This window comes from Arvicanthis niloticus, chromosome 7 (assembly GCF_011762505.2).
Source record: "Arvicanthis niloticus isolate mArvNil1 chromosome 7, mArvNil1.pat.X, whole genome shotgun sequence".
In the NCBI taxonomy this organism is placed as follows: Eukaryota; Metazoa; Chordata; class Mammalia; order Rodentia; family Muridae; genus Arvicanthis; species Arvicanthis niloticus.
In genome coordinates this window covers 79472513-79494016 of record NC_047664.1, presented here as the reverse complement: position 1 = coordinate 79494016, position 21504 = coordinate 79472513, and positions in this window count along the sequence as shown.

Sequence of the window (21504 nt, the reverse complement as noted above, 5' to 3'; positions counted from 1 at the left end):
CGTCTATAAATACGAGCATACAAACTTCAGTGTTTGAATCTTGGAAGTATACAAACAGAAGTGAAATTGTTGGATACATATTTTTTTCTGTTTTCTTTTGTAGGAAATGATAGATTTCCTCCCCTTTTTGGATGTAATGTGAGACACTTCCGTGTGTGTGTGTGTGTGTGTGTGTGTGTGTGTGTGTGTGTCCAGTCACCTGCTTGTATTTCAGGTAATTGTCTCCAAACATTATATTTTTATTTCTCTAGGAAGTAGGGATACTGAGCATATTTTTCTGGATTTTTTTCTTTTGGCTGATTGAATATTTCACTTGGAGAAATGTCTGTTAAGAGATTTTACCATTTTTAAAACCAGATTTTGATGCTTTCTGTTAATGATCCATCATACTTCAATACATATTCTGAATTTTAACACTTCATTAGATATGCAAATATTTACCATTACATAGGTTTCCTTTTATTTCTGCCAATAGACTTTATTATACAAGCTATAACTTTTACATTATTTGATTTTTTTTTGTTTTTATTTTGTTGCCTGCAAATATTTGCTGCATTCAGAAGTTTTAGCATGATACTTATTTTCTGAGGTTTATGGCTATTTATGGGGTACAGAGTACAAAATGAAAATTTCAATTCATTTACTTTGTGTCTGATTTTAGTTTTTTGTTTTTTGAGGTATTTATTTATTGCTTATTTTATTTATTTACATTTCAAATGTTATCCCCCTTCCCAGCTTCCTCTCCACAAACCTCCTATCCTACCCCTTCCCCCTCCTTCAATGAGGTTGCTTCCCCTACCCATCCACCCACTTGAGCCTCACCATCCTAGCTTTCCCTATACTGGGGCACCAACCCTCCACAGGACCAAAGGCCACTCCTTCCATTGATGCCAGATAAGGCCATCCTCTGCTACATATCTAGGTGGACCCATGTGTACTCTTTGGCTGGTGGTTTAGTCCGTGGGAGCTCTGGGGGCTGTGGTTGGTTGATATTGTTGTTCTTCCTATGGGATTGCAAACACTTTCAGATTCTTCGGTCCTTCCACTAATACCTCCATTGGGGTCCCTGGGCTCAGTCTGAGGGTTGGCTGCAAGCCCTCATTTGTGTTTGTTAGGCTCTGGCAGAGCCTCTAAGGGAAAAGCTATATCAGGCTCCCATCAGCAAGCACTTCTTGGCATCACAGGTGGTATGTACTCACTGATAACTGATTTTAGTTTTTCTAACATTTTTTATAAAGACTGACATAATCGATTTAATAGCCTGATATTGTTGACAAATTTTGACCATAACATACAAAGTTTTATTTTTTATTAATTATTTTATTTATTTATATTCCCAATGTTACCCCCATTCCTGGTCCCTCCTCACCTAGTTATTCACCCCATTCCCCTCCGTTTTGCTTTTGAAAGGGTGCTCCAACATCCACTCATCTACTCCCAGCTCATCCTAATAGCATTGCCTTTAACTGGGGGATCAAGTTTCTACATGATTAGGTGTATCCTCTCCCAATAAAGCCAGATAAGGTAGTCTTCTGTTACAAATGTTGCAGGCAGCATGGACCAGAGCATGTATGCTCTTTGTATGGTGCCTTAGGCTCCGGGAGCTCCCAGGGGTCCAGGTTAGTTGATACTGTTGATGTTCCTATGGGGTTTCCATCCCCTTCAGCTCCTTCAATCCTTTTCCTAACTCTTCCACAGAGGACCCCCTCCTCAGTCCAATGGTTGTCTGTAAGTATCTACATCTGTCTCAGTCAGTTGCTGGTAGAGCCTCTCAGGAGACAGCCATGTTAGGCTTCTGTCTGGAAGTACAACATGGCATCAGTAATAGTGTCAGGTTTTGGTACCTGCACTAAGAATGGATCCCAAGTTGGGATGGTCTCTGCATGGCCTTTCCTTCAGTCTCTCCTTCATTTTTCTCCTGGCATTTTCTTTAGACTGGAACAATTCTGGATCAAGAATTTTGAAGACTGGTAGATGATGAGGGCCATGTCTATTTGAAACCAGTGGTTTCTTTAGGTTCCACCTGTTTTTGGCATTTTTGCTAAGGTCATCCCCACTGGGTCCTGGGAGCCTCTCAAATCTCTTCTGAGACTTTCTAGAGGTTTTACTCTGCCCCCCATCCCCAATACTGCATAATTCTATTCTTTCTCCTGGTCCTCTGGGCTTCTTTCCTGTCTCCCCCAGTAACTGATCCTGTCCCACTTTTTCTTCCCACTCCCCTCTCCCACCAATGTCCCTCCCTCCCTCTGCCTCCCATCATTATCTTCCTCCCCTTTCTAAATGGGATTAAAATATCTACACTTAGGCCTTCCTTCTCATAATCTTCCTACAGTCTGTGAGTTATATCATGGGTATTCTGAACTTTTGGCTAATATCCACTTATTGGTGAGTACATGCCACGTATGTGTTTTTGGGTCTAGGTTATCTCACTCAGAATGATATTTTATAGTTTCATCCATCTGCCTCAAAATTCATGATGTGCTAGTTTTTAACAGCTGAGTAGTATTCCATTGTGTAAATAAACAAAATTTTATGTTCCAATCCATTCTTCCATTGGGGGACATACAGGTTGTTTCCAGATTCTGGTTGTTATAAATAAGTCTGGTACAAACATAGTGGAGCATATTTCCTTGTGATATGATAGAGCATCATTTGGTTATAGGACCAGAATCTGTATAGCTGATTCTTCGGGTTGAAAGATTTTCAATTTTCTGAGGAACTGCCAGATTGATTTACAGAGTGGTTGTACCAGTTTGCAATTCCACCAGCAGTGGAGGAGTGTTCCTCTTACTCCACATCCTTGACAGAATGTGGTGTCACCTGAGTTTTTTTTTTTTTTTTATTTTAGCCATTCTGATTGGTGTAACCCTGATGAACATTTCTTTAATTGCTTCTCAGCCATTTGAGATTCCTCTGTTGGGAATTCTCTGATTAGTTGTGTACCCCACTTTTTAACTGTGTTATTTGGTTTTCTTTAGTCTAACTTCATGAGTTATTTTGTATATATTGGATAGTAGTCCTCTATTGGATGTAGGGTTAGTGAAGATCTTTTCCCAAGCCACAGGATGCCATTTAGCAATGATGTCAGAGTCTCTGCCTTACAGAAGTTTTTGTTTTCATGAGGTCTCATTTGCCAATTGTTTATCTTAGAGCATTAGCCATTGTTGATCTATTCAGGAAACTGTCTCCTGCGCCAAGGCATTTGAGGCCATTTCACATTTTTTTTCTTTTATTAGACTCAGTTTACCCGGTTTTATGTGGAAGTCCTTGATCCACTTGGACTTGTGCTTCGTATACATTGATAAATATGGATCAATTGCATTCTTCTACATGTAGACTGCCAGTTAGACCAGCACCATTTGTTGAAGATGTTTTCTTTTTTTCTTTATTTGTTTTTGGCTTCTTTGTCAAAGATCAAGTGTCCATAGATGTGTGGGTTTATTTCTGGGTCTTCAACTAAATTCCATTGATCAACCTGTCTATCTCTGTACCAATACCATGTGGTTTTTATCATTATCACTCTGTAGTACAGCTTGAGGTCAGAGATGGTGATTCTCTCAGAGTTCTTTTATTATTAAGAATTGGTTTTGGTATCCTGAATTTTTTGTTATTCCATATTAAGTTGTCTAATTGCTCTAGCTAGATCTTGAAATACTATATTGAATAAATACATAGAGAGTAGAAACCCGTGTCTTGCCCTTGATTTTATTGGTATTAAGTTTTTGCCATCATATTTTATTCTGTCTTTTTCCCTTACAGCTTTTAATATTCTCTATTTGTTCTGTGCATTTAGTGGTTTGATTATTATGTGACTGTAGGATTTGCCTTTTTGGTCCAATCTATTTGATATTCTATAGGCTTTATGTAGATTTATGGCCATCTCTTTCTTTAAGTTAGGGAAGTTTTCTTCTATGATTTTGTTGAAGTTGTTTTCTGGCCCTTTGACCTGGGAATCTTTGTTCTTCTATTCCTATTATTCTTAGGTTTGATCTTCTCATTGTACCCAGAAGTTTTTTGATGTTAAGAACTTTTTGCATTTTGCATTTTCTTTGATTGTTGTGTCAATATCTTCTATGGTATTTTCTATGCTTGAGATTCTCTCTTCTATCTCTTTTATTCTGTTGTTGATGCTTGCACCTGTAGCTCCTGATGGCTTTTCTAGTTTTTTTTCAGTAAGAGGGTTGCCTTCATTTGTGATTTCTTTATTGTTTCTATTTCAATTTTTATGTCTTGAACCAATTTGTTCAATACCTTCACCTGTTTGATTATAGCTTCCTGTATTTAAGTGATATATTTTCCCTCTTTAAGGATTTCTAACTATTTTCCTATATTCCTTCAAAAGAATTTTTTATATTGTCCTTGAAGGCATCTATCATCTTCATGAGATGGGCTGGGTTTTTTTTGTTTGTTTGTTTGTTTGGTTTTTTTGTTTGTTTGTTTGTTTGTTTTTTGTTAGAATCTTGCTTTTCAGGTTTGTTAGGGTATCCAGGGCTTGTTTGTTGGGAGAACTGGGTTCTGATGGTATAAAATTTCATTGACTTCTCTTGCTTATGTTCTTGTGCTTGCCTCTCACCATCTTAATATCTCTGGTTTTAATTCTCCTGAGAGTCTCTGATTGGACTCTTTAACTCCTTGTTGGTAGGTAGAGCTCTGTGCTATGGGTTAGAGCAGGCCTCCTGGAAGGCAGACAATGCTGTCTCCAATTAGTGGAGGCCTATGTTACTGGTTAGAGCAGGCCTCCTATGTCCCTGGTTACAGCAGACTTCCTGGGAGATAGCCTGTGAGGTGTGGAAGCCCTCAATCTTCCCAGGGCAGAGTTGCAAACCTGAAGGAAAGTGGGACTCCAGCAGAGTAGATAGGACTCATATCCTCTGGGATCTGTGGGAGTCCCAACTGGGGAAGGTATTAGGTGCAGGGACTTTTATCTGTGTCTCCCTGGTTATGGCCGACCTCCTGGGAGACAGGCAAGCTGTGGTATAGGAAAGGGGCAGTCTAGCGAGATCTGCCTGAGTCAGAGTTGCAGCCCAGAAGGAAGATGGGGATCAGGCAGATCTGATACGTTCCATATCTGCAGACTCCACTGGGGTCCCAGCTGGGGCAGGTATTGTGGTGGGGGTCTCACCTTTGTCCCTGGTTTTGGCAAACCTCCTGAGAGACAGGCAGACTGTGGGGTATAGGAGAGGGGCAGGCTACTAAGTTTTATTTCTTTGTTCTCTTTCCTCTTCTATTAGTTGAAACGTATGTCTCCATGATTACATTATGCTGTTTTATTATTGAATACTACTTTTTGATATGTAATAGAAAAATATGAAACCTCTAATTTTCCTACTTCAAAAGAGTTGATGTTGTTGGATGTTCTTTAAGATCTCACATGCAATATTAACCAGATAATCTATTTATCCTTTGGAAAAAAAGAACAAAGGATTTGACTAAGCATGTAGAAACTTCAGTATAATCTCATATTATCTCAAAACAAAAGTTAATTATTAACATACATTTTAAGTTTAATTGTGAAATAATTTGTAGTTTTTAGCATTTAGACTTTATCATTTATTTCTAAACTTTAACTTTTTAATATTATTACATATACAATTTTCCTGGCTGGAGAAATGGCTCCATAGTTAAGAGCACTGGCAGCTCTGTCAGAAAACTTAGATTTGATACTAGCAGCATCGTTTTGACTGTTCAAACCATGGTATCCAATGTCTCTTTAACTTCAAAGATGTGCACATGCTGTACAACATACATGCAGACACAAAACCACACATATGTATTAATAAAAATAATTTTAAATAAAATAAATATAATTATTTTCTTAGTTTTCCTTTCCATAATATTCATTCATAATGTTTATAAACAAATTGATTATTTTGTATTTATTAGAAAACATTTGAAATTTGCTGTATTATATGGTCTAATTGTTTTAGGAAAAACTTGTTTTATATGATGAATTATTTTGCTATCTTCACTTTTATATATTGAGTCTTAATTGAAAATTAATGTTACATTGAAGAAATATATATCTTCCAGAACTTTGCCGCAAATATTCTTGACTATTTTTTGCCAATATTTAAATGGCTGGATAACATAATTATTTGACAGTTTATTTGAATTTTATCACTTAAACAAAGCATTAACCAGCTCTATATTGTTCATAATCACACATTGGGATCAGTTAGAAATTTTAAAAGAAAACATGAATAAACACTGATAATACAAAGACAATATCAAGATCTTATGGCTAACATGAAAGTTCAAATAATAAGACTTTGACAAAAAAAATCCTATTTTTTTCCCAATACACTATATCATGGGATAGCTAGATGATAGGTAGATAGATAGGTAGATAGATAGATGACAGATGATTGATAGAGATATGTGGCATATATATATTTATTTAGATACACACTCAAGCATGCACATACATATACATACATACATACACACAAAGATACAGACACATATTTGAAGGCATTGCTTTGAAGAAGTCTGGGATGATTTGTTACTAATTCCTGATCTATGTAGATTTGAGAAGCTTATATACATAGCTTCTAGGTATGTCGATCATACATAGAATCATAGTATACCTAGAATCATGTCGATCATAGGTATGTCGATCGACACACCTTGATTTAGTCTCTGAACAAGCTTTTACATTTTACTATGACAAAATAAAGGTGAACAAAAGACTGGCGAGAGAAAACAATAGCCAGCTATTGTAAATGAAAGTATGTACATTATGCACAACTAATTAATATTTTAAGTAAATATGTATTCCTAATAAGCATTCAATTTAAGTCTGTCTTAAAGATGTTCTTCTATTCCTGTGTTCAGATTACTATACAATGAATATTAAAATGTTTAACCAATGGATGAGTTAGAAAAAAGACTGAAGGAGCTGAAAGGGTTTGTGGCCCCATGGGGAGAGCAAGGAAATCAACCAACCAGAGCTTCCCAGGGTCTAAACTACCAGCCTGGGAGCACATAGGGAGGGACCCATGGCTCCAGCTGTATATGTAGGGGAGGATGGCCTTATTGGGTATAGGCATGAAAGGAGATCCTTGGTCCCATGAAGGCTGGATGCTGAGTGTGAGGGAAATCGAGGGTGGGGAGGTGGGAGTGGGGGGAAGGTGGGGTTAGAGGCAGGAGGAGGGGAGATGGGATAGGGGGTTTCTGGGAGGGGGGGTGGTAGGGGGTAAGGGGATAACATCTGAAATGTAAATAAAATATCCAATTAAAAATGTTTAACAATGTACATTGTTCTTCAAAGAATTTTCAATTAGTTTTGAATTAAATCATAACTTTCATGTCAACTCTACATTAATTTTATTCAGCCTCAGACCTTGTGGTGGTTAGCTTTAATTTTGAACTTGATATAACCTAGAATCAATGGACAAGACACTCTGAGTTAGCAGTTGTCTATATTGGGTTGTTCTGTAAGCATGTCTGTGAGAATTTGTGTAAAGTTAATTAAGCTAGAAAGATTCAGCCCATTGTGGGTAGCCTCAATTACTATGTAAGTGATACTAAACTGTACAATAGTTGAGAACTCAAAAAGAATGGAAGCAACCAATTGAGCTTATATGTATTCTTTCAGTATTTGCTCTTGAATGAATATGATGTAACTATGTATCTGAAGCTCATATTGCTATGATTTTTCTGTAATAATAAACTCTTCTGTAAACTAAAGATGTCTGCAAAAATACACTTTTATTCCTTTCATTTATTTTTGTTAGAGATATTTATCACAGGAAACAAAATTAATCCAAGACAGATTGTCTTCCACAATTTTCTTTTTTAATGAGTTCATGTCTCAGTGTTATTTTACAACGTTCTTGATGGCACTAGCAACATTTGATTCATCTTTACATGTTTAGAACAGATTAAATATTAAGAACTATATACATCAAATAATAATAAACAAAAATGTTCCATCAAAACAATTTCGCATGGAAAATAAAAAATGTCAGAAATAAAATTTCTTCCAATAGTTTAAAGACTACATCAATTTAGGAAAATAGGTTACAAATATTAGACAAAATTTATAAATTATTTATTCGGCCAAGTTTCCAGGATACTAGAAACTTAGGACAAAGCATATATTAATAGGAAAAGCTCAGACTTCTGAGTCAAGTCATGAAAGATTTATCATCTCAGCTTTTAACCAGGGATCTGATGAGACACATAAGGTACAGAGCATCCTAATGAAAGCTCTATGCATGCTTTTATTCATCATAACTCACTACTTATCATGTTTCAGCCAAAAAAATCACTGTTGAAATCTTGCCTTAAATATTAAACTATGTCACAGTCTTCATGCAGAATTCAGTTAATAAAATTTTGAAACACTTCAGTTATGATCATTTTAAATTTAAAATATAATTAATCATACACTCTGATGAAACTACAGTAAGGAGAGCAAATAAAACTGTCATACTTCCTGGCGATCATAAGCCCGAGATGCCTATTAGACTGTGCCATTCACTCATAACCACTTCTCTACTCTCTTCGTATACATGTTGAAGACTGAGCCTGCTGGGTATCATGCATTTGACTTTCCTAACACTAGTTATTGAGTCAAACAGGACAAATACCATGTTATTTCAAACTGAAACATTCAATTCTCAGTGTTGCCAAAATACAGGGTGGTCATTCTTCTGCTAGCTTTATTATGGCAGTGTACGTGGAGATGGACTTTTATTAAACCGAGTCCCCTAGGAAACCAGAATAAAAATAAATAAAAAAATTTAACTGATATGTACTTGTCTCTGAGAGTTCACATAAAAGAATCTTTTCTTTTCAAACACAAAGAATTCAGAGAACTTTCAATTCCACTTCATGATCTAGTTTATATTGATTTTTTTGGATGATTTAGTGCACACAAGTATGTTCTTAACATACAAATAAACTTGAAACATGTCCACTTACATGAAGGATGTATAAACTACACTCGGAATACCCAAGATACAATTTATAGACCATATAAAGCTCAAGAAAAAAGAAGACCAAAATATGGATGCTTCAGTCCTTTTTAGATGGGGGAACAAAATACAGGCGGTAAAGGGTGGGAGGGACTTGGGAGGAAGAGGGGGGTGGGGAGAGGGAAGGATGAGAGGTGAAGGGGATGATACACAGAGGGTCAGGAATTTGAACAGAGGTGTGTAGCAATGGGAGATGGAGAACTGGGGGTAGCCACCAACAAGTCCCAAATGCCAGGAAAGCAAGATGCTCCCAGGACCCAACAAGGATGAGATTAGCTGAAATGCCCAACAAAGGGAAGGGAGAGACCACATGCAGAGGCTAGACAAGGCCCCCAGTTAGGGAATGGGGCATACCACTAATCTCCAAATTCTTAACCTAGAAGAGCTCCTGTCTAAAGGAAATACAGGGACAAACTGTGGAGCAGAGACTGAAAAAAAGGCCATCCAAAGACTGCCCAACCTAGGGATCCATCACATATACAGACATCAACCCGGACATTATTTTTGATGCCAAGAAGGGCTTGTTGACAGGAACCTATGTTATCGCTTTCTCCTGAGAGAGGCTTTGTTAGAGCCTGACAAATACAGAAGTGGATGCTAGCAGCCAACCATTGGGCTTAGCATGGGGTTCCCAATGGAGAAGTTAGAGGAAGGACTGAAGGAGCTTCCATAGGAAGAACAAAATATCAACCATCCAGACCCCCCAAAGCTCCCAAGGACTAAATCGCTAACCAAAGAGTACACAGGGAGGGGCCCATGGCTCCAGCTGCATATGTAGAGGGGATGGTATAATCTGGCATCAATAAGAGAAGCCCTTGTCCTGTGAAGTCTTGTTTCTCCAGTGTAGGGGAATGCCAGGGTCGTGAGGTAGGAGTAGGCATGACTGACAAGGACTGTCCTCATAGAAGCAAGGGGAGATGAGAGGAGAGAGGGGCTTTCCAGATAGGAAACCAGGAAAGGGGCTAACATTTGAAATGTAAATACATAAAATATCCATTTAAAAAGAGAAAAGACTACAATGATAAGTAAAAACCATCAAAATTAGAAAAATAATAATTGGGGATCACTATAACATAATTTCAATCACATCTAAACTTCAATTATCTCATTGATTCATGGCCATTCCAAAGCTCTAGGAAAGAACATAAAAATGTGTTGATGTAGTTAAAACATACACGCTGTTCCAAAAATTGAAACATAAGGCACAATGAAATCATTTACTAAAGATGGAGGTCTCCGATTACTTTAATTTACTGTCCATTAAGTTCTCTTTTTTTTCTCTCAGGTAAAATGGAATAAGAATTGTTCTGACCATTGTTAATGTTTGTTTCTAGAAAAATAAGTTTGAAATACATTCTATGTGAAATAAATGATATATGATAATGTAACTCAGAATTACAATAAGAGCATAAATCACTAATACTCATGATAGTCAGACCTGCTCCCTTAGGAGCACCTAAACCAAGTATTGTTATATATAACTAGAGACAGATATAACTGAAAGTACATAGTGTCAGGAAGACACTCATGGTGGGGATTAAAGCAAGGTCCTGTGTGTGATGTTACAAAACAGTATCTGGCAGATCACAGTAACTGATCAAAGTGTCAAGAATGAATGATGGTAGAGTCTTGACATTAAAATAGGACATCTATATCAGATAAAGAATATCACACCAAACTCCAGGAATACCACAATACCACTCCTTCAATGTTCTTACCAAGTAATAGGTGTTTGGGGAAGCCGGCTCTATAGTGTATTCAGTGACAGTGTGCTAGCTCTAACTAAACTCCATGTATCAATTTAAAATCAGAGGAAGACTTATAAGGAGAAGAAAAGATTTCAGTTGGAGAGGGAGTGGGCTGAATGAGAGGAAGAGGTGTGAAAGGTGTAAAATAAGTGTTATATGCATGCATCTCAACAACAAAGATCTGTGTTTTTAAATGTCTATTTTAAAAAATAATACTTTATAAAAAAGAAGCAGAATGTAGAGTATTCTTTTAATGAAGAAACTGAAAATATAAGCATATAATTCTGTTGATGTCAAACAACCAAAACAGGCTATCCTCAGCCCCAAGTATAATAAATGAAAGGAAATTTGCAATTTTGTCACGTTTGCTACTTGTGGTTCTGTACAAAATTTTAAATTTTATTTGCCCTCCTTTTCAATAAGTTAAAAACTAAGTACCACACTGAAGAAAGTAGGAATTATTTTTCTCCAATCTGAGGGATGATATCACCAAGTTAGTGTTAAAAAGGGAAAATTGTTTTTCTATTAATTAATTTATTTATTCTCTTTACATTGCAATCACAGTCCTCTTTCTCCTCCCAGTCTCCCACACAGAAGTTTAGACCCTTAAATCTTCTCTTTTCCCCATCTCCTCTGAGAAGTGCGAGGTTACCCCAGGTACAAACTGATCTTGGCTACTCGAGTCACTGCAGGACCAGGTACATACTTTCCTTCTGAGGCCAGAGAGGGCAGCCCAGTTAGGGCAATGAGATCTACATTTATGCAACAGAGTCAGAAAAAATGATTTCATGGTAATATTAGGAATAAAATAAACTACTGAGTTTCAGGGATTCTGTATTAACTTGAAAGTATATTATTCTTATTTTTAATTTTAAAAAATATTTTATTTTATACCAAAATTATAACTTATTGTTTTAAAATATGATCTCTGATGGTACATTGCTCTGCTCTGAGGTTTGATGCACATAAACATCCCAATTTGAAAGTATTAAAATTATCAAAATTTTTTGGTAGCTTGGAGCTCAACAATGTATAGTAAACTCATAGCCATGAGTGTAGATTGAATTAATTGTAAAAAAAAAATGAATATTTACAACATATTGACAACATTTGTCAAACAAGTAAATATTCATACAAAGATATTAGCTCAGAAATCAAGTAGGAAAAGTGGATAGAAACTTATTATTGTTAGTAATACTCATAGGAATGGAATTACTATTAATCTCCAGATTTCAAATGTACCGTTTGAGTAAATTTGTAGTGCTAATGAACATTCTATCATGAGATCAAATACCTGAGAGTTCTAACTTATACATTTAAATGGTTTATTAGGGTTTACTGTTTTGAAGGGTTCACTTCATTTCTTTAGGCCTTTGATCACATATCATTGTGGGAAACCTTGATATAGAGAAAACCTAATCACCATATCATCAGCAAGCAGAACAGAGAATAGGGAAGATACTGGTGTTCAAACTCTTATCAACTGAACTTTTCCAATTACATAAACACCTCTCACTAAGGCATACCCCTTAAAAACTCTATCACTACATAATACTTCTAGGCAAATACTGAGTCTGTAAAGCATGAACTTTTTTTCTGGATATTTAAGAACCTAGCCATGCATCAAAGTTACTTTTATGGAATACTTAAAAAGTTGAAAAATATAAATTAACAGGTCTATTAATAGGGCAAAAGAAGTAAATATTTTCATATAGTAATAAAATGAAATATTAATCAACAATTAAAAGAAATTAAAGTCAATATATTCATACATATTTATTAAAAAATTCTATTTGCCTAAATGTAGAATAATAAATAGTTATATGTGCTTATAATAAAACATACTACTCACTATGTGTAAAGGATAACAGACAAAGGAATCTAGAAAAACATTACATAATAAATTTCTTTTTAAATATTTTTTAAAATATTTCTTTATTTCTTTATTCATTTATTTTAATATGTATGGGTGTATTACATATCTGTGAGTATTTACATTGCTTATGGAGACCAAAGGAAGTGTCAGGTTTCCTGTACTGAAATTATAGTCTATTTTAAGCCACTATTGTGTGTTTAGAAACAAACCTGTTCCTCAAGTAAGTAGCCAGTAGATGTAACTATTGAGCTCTCTCTAGCTCTGGCAATGATGAATTTCTTTTATCTTCATTGTGATAGTGTTTTTAGACATATAAGTTTATCAAAACCCAACAAACTTTGTATTTTAGAATGAGATAGTTTATTTGTTGTACACTATATTCCTGCCAAGGTAGAAATATATTGCTTTGGGAAACACAGGAAGGTTAAGGCTCGTTCTGATTCAACAATCTAACCAAAATATAAACATCTCACTCATGATTTTGAGTCCCTACAGAAATAAAGTTATTGACCAGAATACTATTTCAACTTATAAAAAAAAACTGCATTGTATAAAACAAAAATGCCTTTTCTCTGACACTGATTGAGATACAATTGTCTATAGTTACATCAACCATCAGATATTCAATACAAAATATCAAGAGGCATCTAAAGATATTTGTGGCTAAATTGTAAATAGATGTTTAAAATATTGTGATAAATATTCTACAAGAGACTTAAAATACAGCCAGTGCATATTCATTGTCATTGGACAATTAACTAGATAAGGAACATGATAGGTTCAAAATAGTAATAATTTGATAAAAACATGAAAACTTAGACTAAATGGTGTCTTGTGGGGAGCGGACAAAAGGCGCTATCACCCTTGCAGCCATCTTGAGCCATATACCCTGATAAAAGACTTGATTTCATTAGCCTGCAACAGCTGAGCACACTCTGATAACATTGTTTAGATACCCAGGATCTTTCCTTGGATGTGTGAGACTTAAAGGTGTGTGACTTAAGGGCATGACTTAGAGATCAGATTTAGAGACAAGGCCTAAGGGCATGACTTAAAGGCGTGACTTAGAGGAGTGGCTTAGAAGTGAGACAAATAAAAGGTGAAAGGCAGAAGAGTTCAGTACAACTTGGAACTAGGAATTTGGTTAGAGAGAACAATTTGGAGTAACAGAGAATCAGACACTTCAGAGAGTATAACTTGGAGTAGGAGTTAGGCACTTGAGTCTTGGCACTTGGAGGAAGAGCTTGGAAGTAGACATTAGACACTCGGAGGAGTAAAACTTAGAGTACAACTTGGAGCAGGAATTAGGCATTAGGAAGAAGACAGTTGGACTAGAAGAAGAATTATTAGGTAGTAGAAATTAGGCACTTAGCACTTGGAAGAAGTAACTTGGAACTTGGAGGCACTAGGGACTAGGAACTCAAGACTTGGGACTTGGACTAGGAAGAGAGACTGAAGAATAAACGGGGATTGAATCACACTCTGTCTGGTCTCCATTCCTCGCATCTGTCCTCACTCTCTCTCTTGCTGAACCCCGACCCGAAGACCAGAGCTGTATGGGGCAGTGTGGGCTAACAAGTTACTCCCCAAGGCTTTTGGCAGTGCAGGTTCCAACACTGACAGAACAGTCCTAGACATTTTGGGCCCCAAACGTGGGGCAGCTTGGGCCACAACAGTGTCTTTTTCCTAGCCTTGAATTAACATTTGGCTTTGAGCTTCTCTACCTGATAGAGATTCTGAAATTACCATCTTCCTCTGTTCTTCCCCCACTACATACAGTTTCAGATGACCAGGTATTTTATTGTTTTCTGTTTGTGAAGTCACCCATCATTTTGTGACTTTATTTTAAGGGCCTAAAGAAAGTAGGCATTTCATGAACTAAAAACGTAATGAGTCATGTTTCATAATGATGAGGAGTTTGCTGATGGATGGCTGGTCTGTATGTCCTTGACCTGCTGGTGGGAAACAACTTCTTAGGAGAGAAAATCTCATCATAATTTGTATTGAATAATTACAATGTCCAGCTGCTCTCTTTGCATTAACTTCTTCACTAGATGGCTTTTATTTCCCTGGCTATAAGTACATTAGAAAAAAACAATTATAGCTCTAAAAATGATAACTCATGACAATTATCTCAACTAGTAGTTTGCAATTTATATAAAGACATAAGGATATCTCCTTCTCTGGATCTCTGTATACACAAGTTCAAAAATAGCAACACAACAGTTTCACTCCTTCAATTTTGAAAGGTCAGCAATTGTTCAAAGAATAGAAACTCTCCTCATTTATAAATTGACAGATATAAACCTAAAGATCTCTAAGATACATCTATATTTATCTGTACCTATTTCATCTACCTCTATCTCTACCTCTACCTCTAGTTCTACCTCTATCTGTCTATCTCTGTTTCTATCCCTCTGTCTCTCTCTCCCTATCATCTATATATTTGTATACATTCATAATAGAAAACTCAACAATACAGCAAAAGTTTACAATACATGCTTAGAAATAGGACACAATTATATAATATTTGCATTATTTTTTATATATTAGAGATAAGGTGTCATGTATGTCCATCTGACCAATCCATGCTGTGTAGTAATGAATGATAGTACACTGAACCTCTTGACTCTATCTCATAAGAGCCAAAATTATAGACATGTACCATCATACCAACTTAGTTTCTCATTCAGATCAAAATTGTAGAGTTTTACAAATGTTAATGTAGTAGAATAAACTAGGCATTCTCCTTTATGAGATGAGAACATGTGTGATAAGTGCCAAAATAGTTGCTGTAAGGATTGAGTAAATTAATGAAATTTAAAAATTCAACTTCATGCATGTACATATTAAGTATTCTAAGTATGGGCTTATTTTGAGTGTATGACCTTTTTGAATTTCTAACTTTTATTTTTAAGTCTCAGAACTAATAGATTATCTTTACCTGCAACCATTACAAAATAATAGCTATCACAAAAGATTGAGAAGAATACTATTATTAGAATGCTCCATTTCTCTATATATTTAATAATATCAATGGTAATTTCATTACACATAAACAATTTGTAATGTACAAGCAATCTAGAAAGCTAAATAATTAAAGTTTTATGTAGAAAATATCTTCTTGGCCTGAATTGTTATTTCCCGGTTGGCGGGAAGAGAAAGGAAAAAAAAATAGAAGACAGTCTGTATCTAGTGATTTTCAATCAAATACTGATGTGTTCTACTCAGGCTGCTGTAGTGTGGTGTTTCATAAATAAAAAGTGTTCTCAACTGAGTCCTCAGTCATGTATGCCTTCTATGCTTTCTTTAAATATAAACATTTAAGAACACAAAAAATTTGGTGAATAATAAAAATGTAGCTTTGTACAGTATAAAAAGTAAAAGTGAAAATTGTATATGAATATATCAATATTTTGCCAAAAATGCCTGTAGTTACATCAAATACTATATTTATTCATAAAGATAAGAGATTCTGAGAGGAAGACAAATCCCAGAGCATTGATAGTTTTGGCTGAGTTGATTCCAGGGTTAGAAGTTTGCTAGTTTAAAGGAGGATATTTCCCAGTACTCACCAACAAGATTTATGAGAACTGTTTTCTAGAGAAGAAAGATAAATCCTACAGTGAGCTGGGAAGTTCTAACAAGCTCACATTTGCAACACTGGAGTCTAGAACTCAAGCAACAAGTTCCTTAGATCATTCTAGAGGACTATCTATAGTCATTGCACAAGGGATCTTTGTGTGTGTGTGTGTGTGTGTGTGTGTGTGTGTGTGTGTGTGTTTGTCTATGTGCGTGTATATTTAATTAAAGGCAGGATTAAAATGTGTTTATCTAGAGAAATTTATAGTATAAAGAAAAAGAACAGTCATCTAAAATCCAGGTGGTGAGTTCTTGCATCTAGAAATAGACCTATATAATGAAGGAAGATTCTGATCCAACAGTACAGGGCTGTCAAGCGAACAGACTGTAGTCCAATACTATTCAGATGCTTTCTTCATGAAATGACTCTAATGATTGGTTGACCACAATTTCATAGCAACAAAGGCTTGATGATTTTCCCCAAGTGTGTCTGCCCTCGTGAACTCTGGGATTTCTCCTTAATAGAAAAATAATTCCTTTTGATTCCGTGCCTCCAATTTCTACCTATCATTTTCTGATCCTACTCCTTTTAGGTTGATATCTTCCCCTCCTAAGAGGCTTCTGTCAAAGTTCACAATGATTTCCACTTTTCTTAGTCCCACCATTGACATTCCCTTGACATTTTCTTTAACATTTCAGCAGCATTTGGCAAAATGTAACTGTTTCCACTTATAGAACAATGTGTCTATTTAACACCTATCCCAGTACACACTTCTGTGGTTGCTATTTTCTTGCTTGTCACTGCCTTCCTGTCCTCAATGGTTCCGCAATCCTTTGATTCACTTCAGTAATTTTTGGAATGCTTCCAATTTTATCAACTGAATGTCCTTAGTTTTTCATCCCACTGACTCTCTTGATGATACCATCCATTCTCCTGTCTCCTCGTATCTAATATTACCATCGTGAACCACTCTAGTGGAATTCAGAAATAGCATGAATCTCTTTTGACATTTTGACATGGATGTGTAACCAGTACTGGGATTTATCATGTCCAAAAGTGAATTCCTTGTCTTCCCTTCAAGATTTGCTGTGCTCATATGTCTCCATCTCAGGTCATGATCATTCTGTTTTGTCAAGCCTAATAATTCGGGGTCCTCCTAGACTCCTCTTTGCTTATACTCTTCAATCAGAATGTCAGTGCTTCCTGCTGCCTTCAGAGTTTAAATGTATTCTACAAACTCCATATCTCTTACCCTGTTTTAAGACACAATTATCATCCATCCAGATCACTGCAACTGTCTCCAATTCCCCCTAACCTGCTTTTGCTGACTGTTGTCAAGTCAGTATTCAATTGTTGAAGACTTCATGCTATTTGTTTGCACAGAATCCCTAATGGATTCTCCTTTTACTCTGGGAAACATGTAAAGTCTTTACTGTTATTTAGTCACAATACAGTCTAATTCCTCATAGCACTTGGACTTCAATAATCTACATATACTCCTTTTACAAAACTTTATTGTCATTCTTTTCTTTTTATACTCTTTGGACTTAAAGTGTGCATGACACTTCAGCATTCATGCATTAAGTTGCTTGCAGTGGTCTTCTTCATCATCAACACTATTTCACTAAGTACTTCATTTTCTTTCATATCTTGGCTTAAATATGCTACACTACCTTAGACAATTTGCTGACAGAGATGTATAAGAAAATGTTCATTTTTTTTTTTTTTTTTTTTTTTTTTTTTTTTTTTTTTTTTGCTTAAGCTTTAGAAGGATTTCCGTTTTCATGATAGGAAATATATAGGCACAAGAGTGAGAGTCAGTAGTTTTTTACAACATGGAAGGAAGCAGAAAGCTTGGGTCTAAGAATGGGGGTTGATATGACCATCAAATGCTTCCCCCAACTCATTGTCTGTTAAATCCCATGATCTAAAGGTTCTTCGGACTTCAAAATAGCACTTCATCAAATGACAATATACTCAAAACAGCCTGTAATGTATATTCCAGATAAACGCTGGTATCTTCCTAGAAAAGAGTCTTTCTTCCAGACAGCCAGTTATTGAACACCCTTTCTGCATTCTCTCTCTCTTTCCCTCCCCCGTCTCCTCTCACACACATAGTTTTATTCATGTCATGTGACTGTATAGATGTATTATGTATCTTGAAAACAGCGGTATGCATTATGTAGCATTTTTGTTTATTTTAAGATCAGTATCAAAGCTAAAGCAGACTTTATTCTGTATAAAACTTATCCATATTTTACTACTTTAGTGCACATAAATACTTCCCAGTGCCACTTTTTAAAAAGTGTTTTCTGGAGTCAAACTAACCCTATCCAAGTGCAAATGTTGAATACTTAAAGCAACCTCCAAGAATCCTTCCATAGATGGCTTTTGGTATTGATTTAAATGTACTAGCAAGTTTGGTCCTTGAGTGAGTGAGATAATTCTGAGATACCACCTTTACATTGACTTTCAGAGTCCCCCTGTGATATAAAGTTGTATTTATACAGACTCGAGTGTATAATAACTGTCAGAAGCCAGGACCCTCGCCTCTTACCCTCACCCCCTACTTCTCCCCACCCACACAATGTCCCCTGCAGCTTCATCCCCCTGGCAACCACAAGGTCCTGCTTGATAGTTACATCCCCTGCAGCTTCATCCCCCTAACAACCACAAGGTCCTGCTTGACAGTTATAGATAGACTTATAGACTCAAAGCAGTGTACCATATCTTTTGAGAAAAGCATTTAGACCACCATTGTTTCAGGGCACAGGCCAAGAAGATTCTGTACTTTCCCATCACCTGGATCCCTCTTACCCCTCCCTTTGCAAACTGTATTATAAATAAGCGCTTTGCGCCCAAATATATGACTCTTGACAAGCATTTGCTTCCTTGAGTCCTTTCCCCTGTCTCGCCCGTTCTTCTTTCAGGTTGCCGTCCTTCTCGTGTCCACGAATTACTAGGCCCGCGGGTCGGGTCAAATAACTAAACATACCGGGAGTGTTTCTTTACTTATGTTTCTTTCTTCCTAAAATACTACCATCTTGGTACCAGTTTTCAAGCAAGTATTTATTCTCTCTCTTCCTATATTATTATTTTTTATTAAATATACAAAAAAAAACCTCCAAATTTTTGGACTGGCCATAGAAATTTAGATATTTATGACTATATTAAAAGTACAATAAAATATGAAGCTTAATTTTTTATGTTTATTGATGACCTTGCCTTTCTTTTTAAATTTTAAACTATACATAATTCAATACAGTGATCATCTACTTTACAAGTGAACGCATATCATACATCCTACAAAAATATCAGATTAAAAATGGCAAAGATGCTTTAAAAATGAGTGTCATAACTTAGGAATATGCAGTAGCTAATCCCCCAAGAGTTACCTCTTCTACTATTCTTGAAATTCTGATTGCATTGTCATGTGTTATAGCCAAGCAGTTGCACAGAGTAAATACAAGCCATTAAGTATAACATGAGTACATTGTAGCAAACTCTTTAGCCTGAAATAGGAACTTTCATGTAAAACTTGTTTTTTTTTTCAGAAAAAAAATTCACTATGGTTGTTTCTATTTCATTATTAGCACATTTATACATACTTTTGCATATTTTGGGATGAAAATAAATTGACCAGGTCTTACACACAAAACTATAAATAAAAGTAAATATATAATCTATATTATGGAAAGCTTTAGTCTTATTTATTTTACTTGGAACTGTAACAAACCCAAGAGAGTTTAGTATTCATAAATAGAATAAAATGTATATATCTGTATCTAGTATCATTTTGAAGCAAATTCTCTGAATTTGCTATAAATATTAGAAGAATCTGGCATTATCTTTTACAGAGGTGCAAGTGCAAATTGGAGTTGGCAGAGTTTTGTTTCCTCCATTTTTCTTATTAAAAGTGCTAATTTAAAATTTTTTCTCCATAGGAAACACGTCAATCTTGCACTCACCAAATGAACAGGAGAATGAAAACAATATAATTCATTGGACAATATAATTCAGTAACACATAAATTAAAGCATAATTATTTCAGCAATAGGGTATTTCATTTGGGAAAAATTACTTTATAGATTAGTAATTCCTAAGACATCAGAAGAGACAGAGAAACACTAGCACTGTTCCATTGTAGTAGAATAGAAGACATACCATTGTTATGAAATTCAATCAATTATAAAACCTACATACACATTTCTCCAGACTTTAGTTATCAGGATGACCCAGTCTGGCCTTGGCATGTCAGCCTCTCAGGAAGATACGAATAAAGCAACTTGGACGTAGTTGCTATTTTCATGGCTCTTAAGCTCATTCATTCAATAAGATGATAAGATGAAGCACAATTAAGGATGCATGAAAACTCTATATTGGTACTCAGTCATTATTAAGCTAATTTAAAAATACAAGTTCAGAGAAATCAAATGGAGGTATCATGAGTGGGTGTGCAATGTCACTGCCAGAAACAAAAATTATTAGATGAAAACCATAGTGCATCATGAGATTCTTTCTCTCTTTCTTGGGTTTCTATCATTTACATGAAAGACATTACTAAAATCAACTTGTGAAGAAAAGAATATATTTATGCTTAAAAATTTCAGGTCACCCTTCATCACTTATGGAAGCTAGTGCAGGAATTCAAAGCATGAACTTACAGGCAGGAATGAAGAAAAGGCATTGAGGGATGCTGCTGGTGGGCTTGCTTTCCCCTAGCTCTGTGTTTTAGACACCTCAAGAACACTAACCCTAAATTAGCAACAGCCCAAATGGGCTGACCCCTCCAACATTAAGCATAAATCAAAAATGTTCAGCAGACTTACCTATGGGATAATCTTTTTTTCCTTTTGTTTTTTTTATTGGATATTTTCTTTACATTTCAAATGTTATCCCCTTTTCCAGTTCCCACCCCAGAATCCCCCCTATTCTATCCCCCTCCCCTGCTTCTATGAGGGTGTTCTTCCACTCATCCACCTTCCTGCCCTTGAATTCCCCTACCTTGGGGTATCGAGCCTTCACAGGACCAAGGGCCTCTCCTACCATTGATGCCTGACAAGGCCATCCTCTGCTACATATGCAGCTGGAACCATGTATCCCTCCATATGTACTCTTTAAACCACCATAAACCTACAGGCTGGTCTTATGGAGGCATTTTCTCTATTGTGTTTCCCTACTGTCAGATGACTAGCTTGTGTCATGTTGGCAACAACAGGGTATCTTCTTTGAAGATATTCATCAAGGAAGCCCCAGAGGTCTCTAAACTGTAAAAGCTATAGAACTTGTCCTTGGTTACTTAATATACTGCAGGTG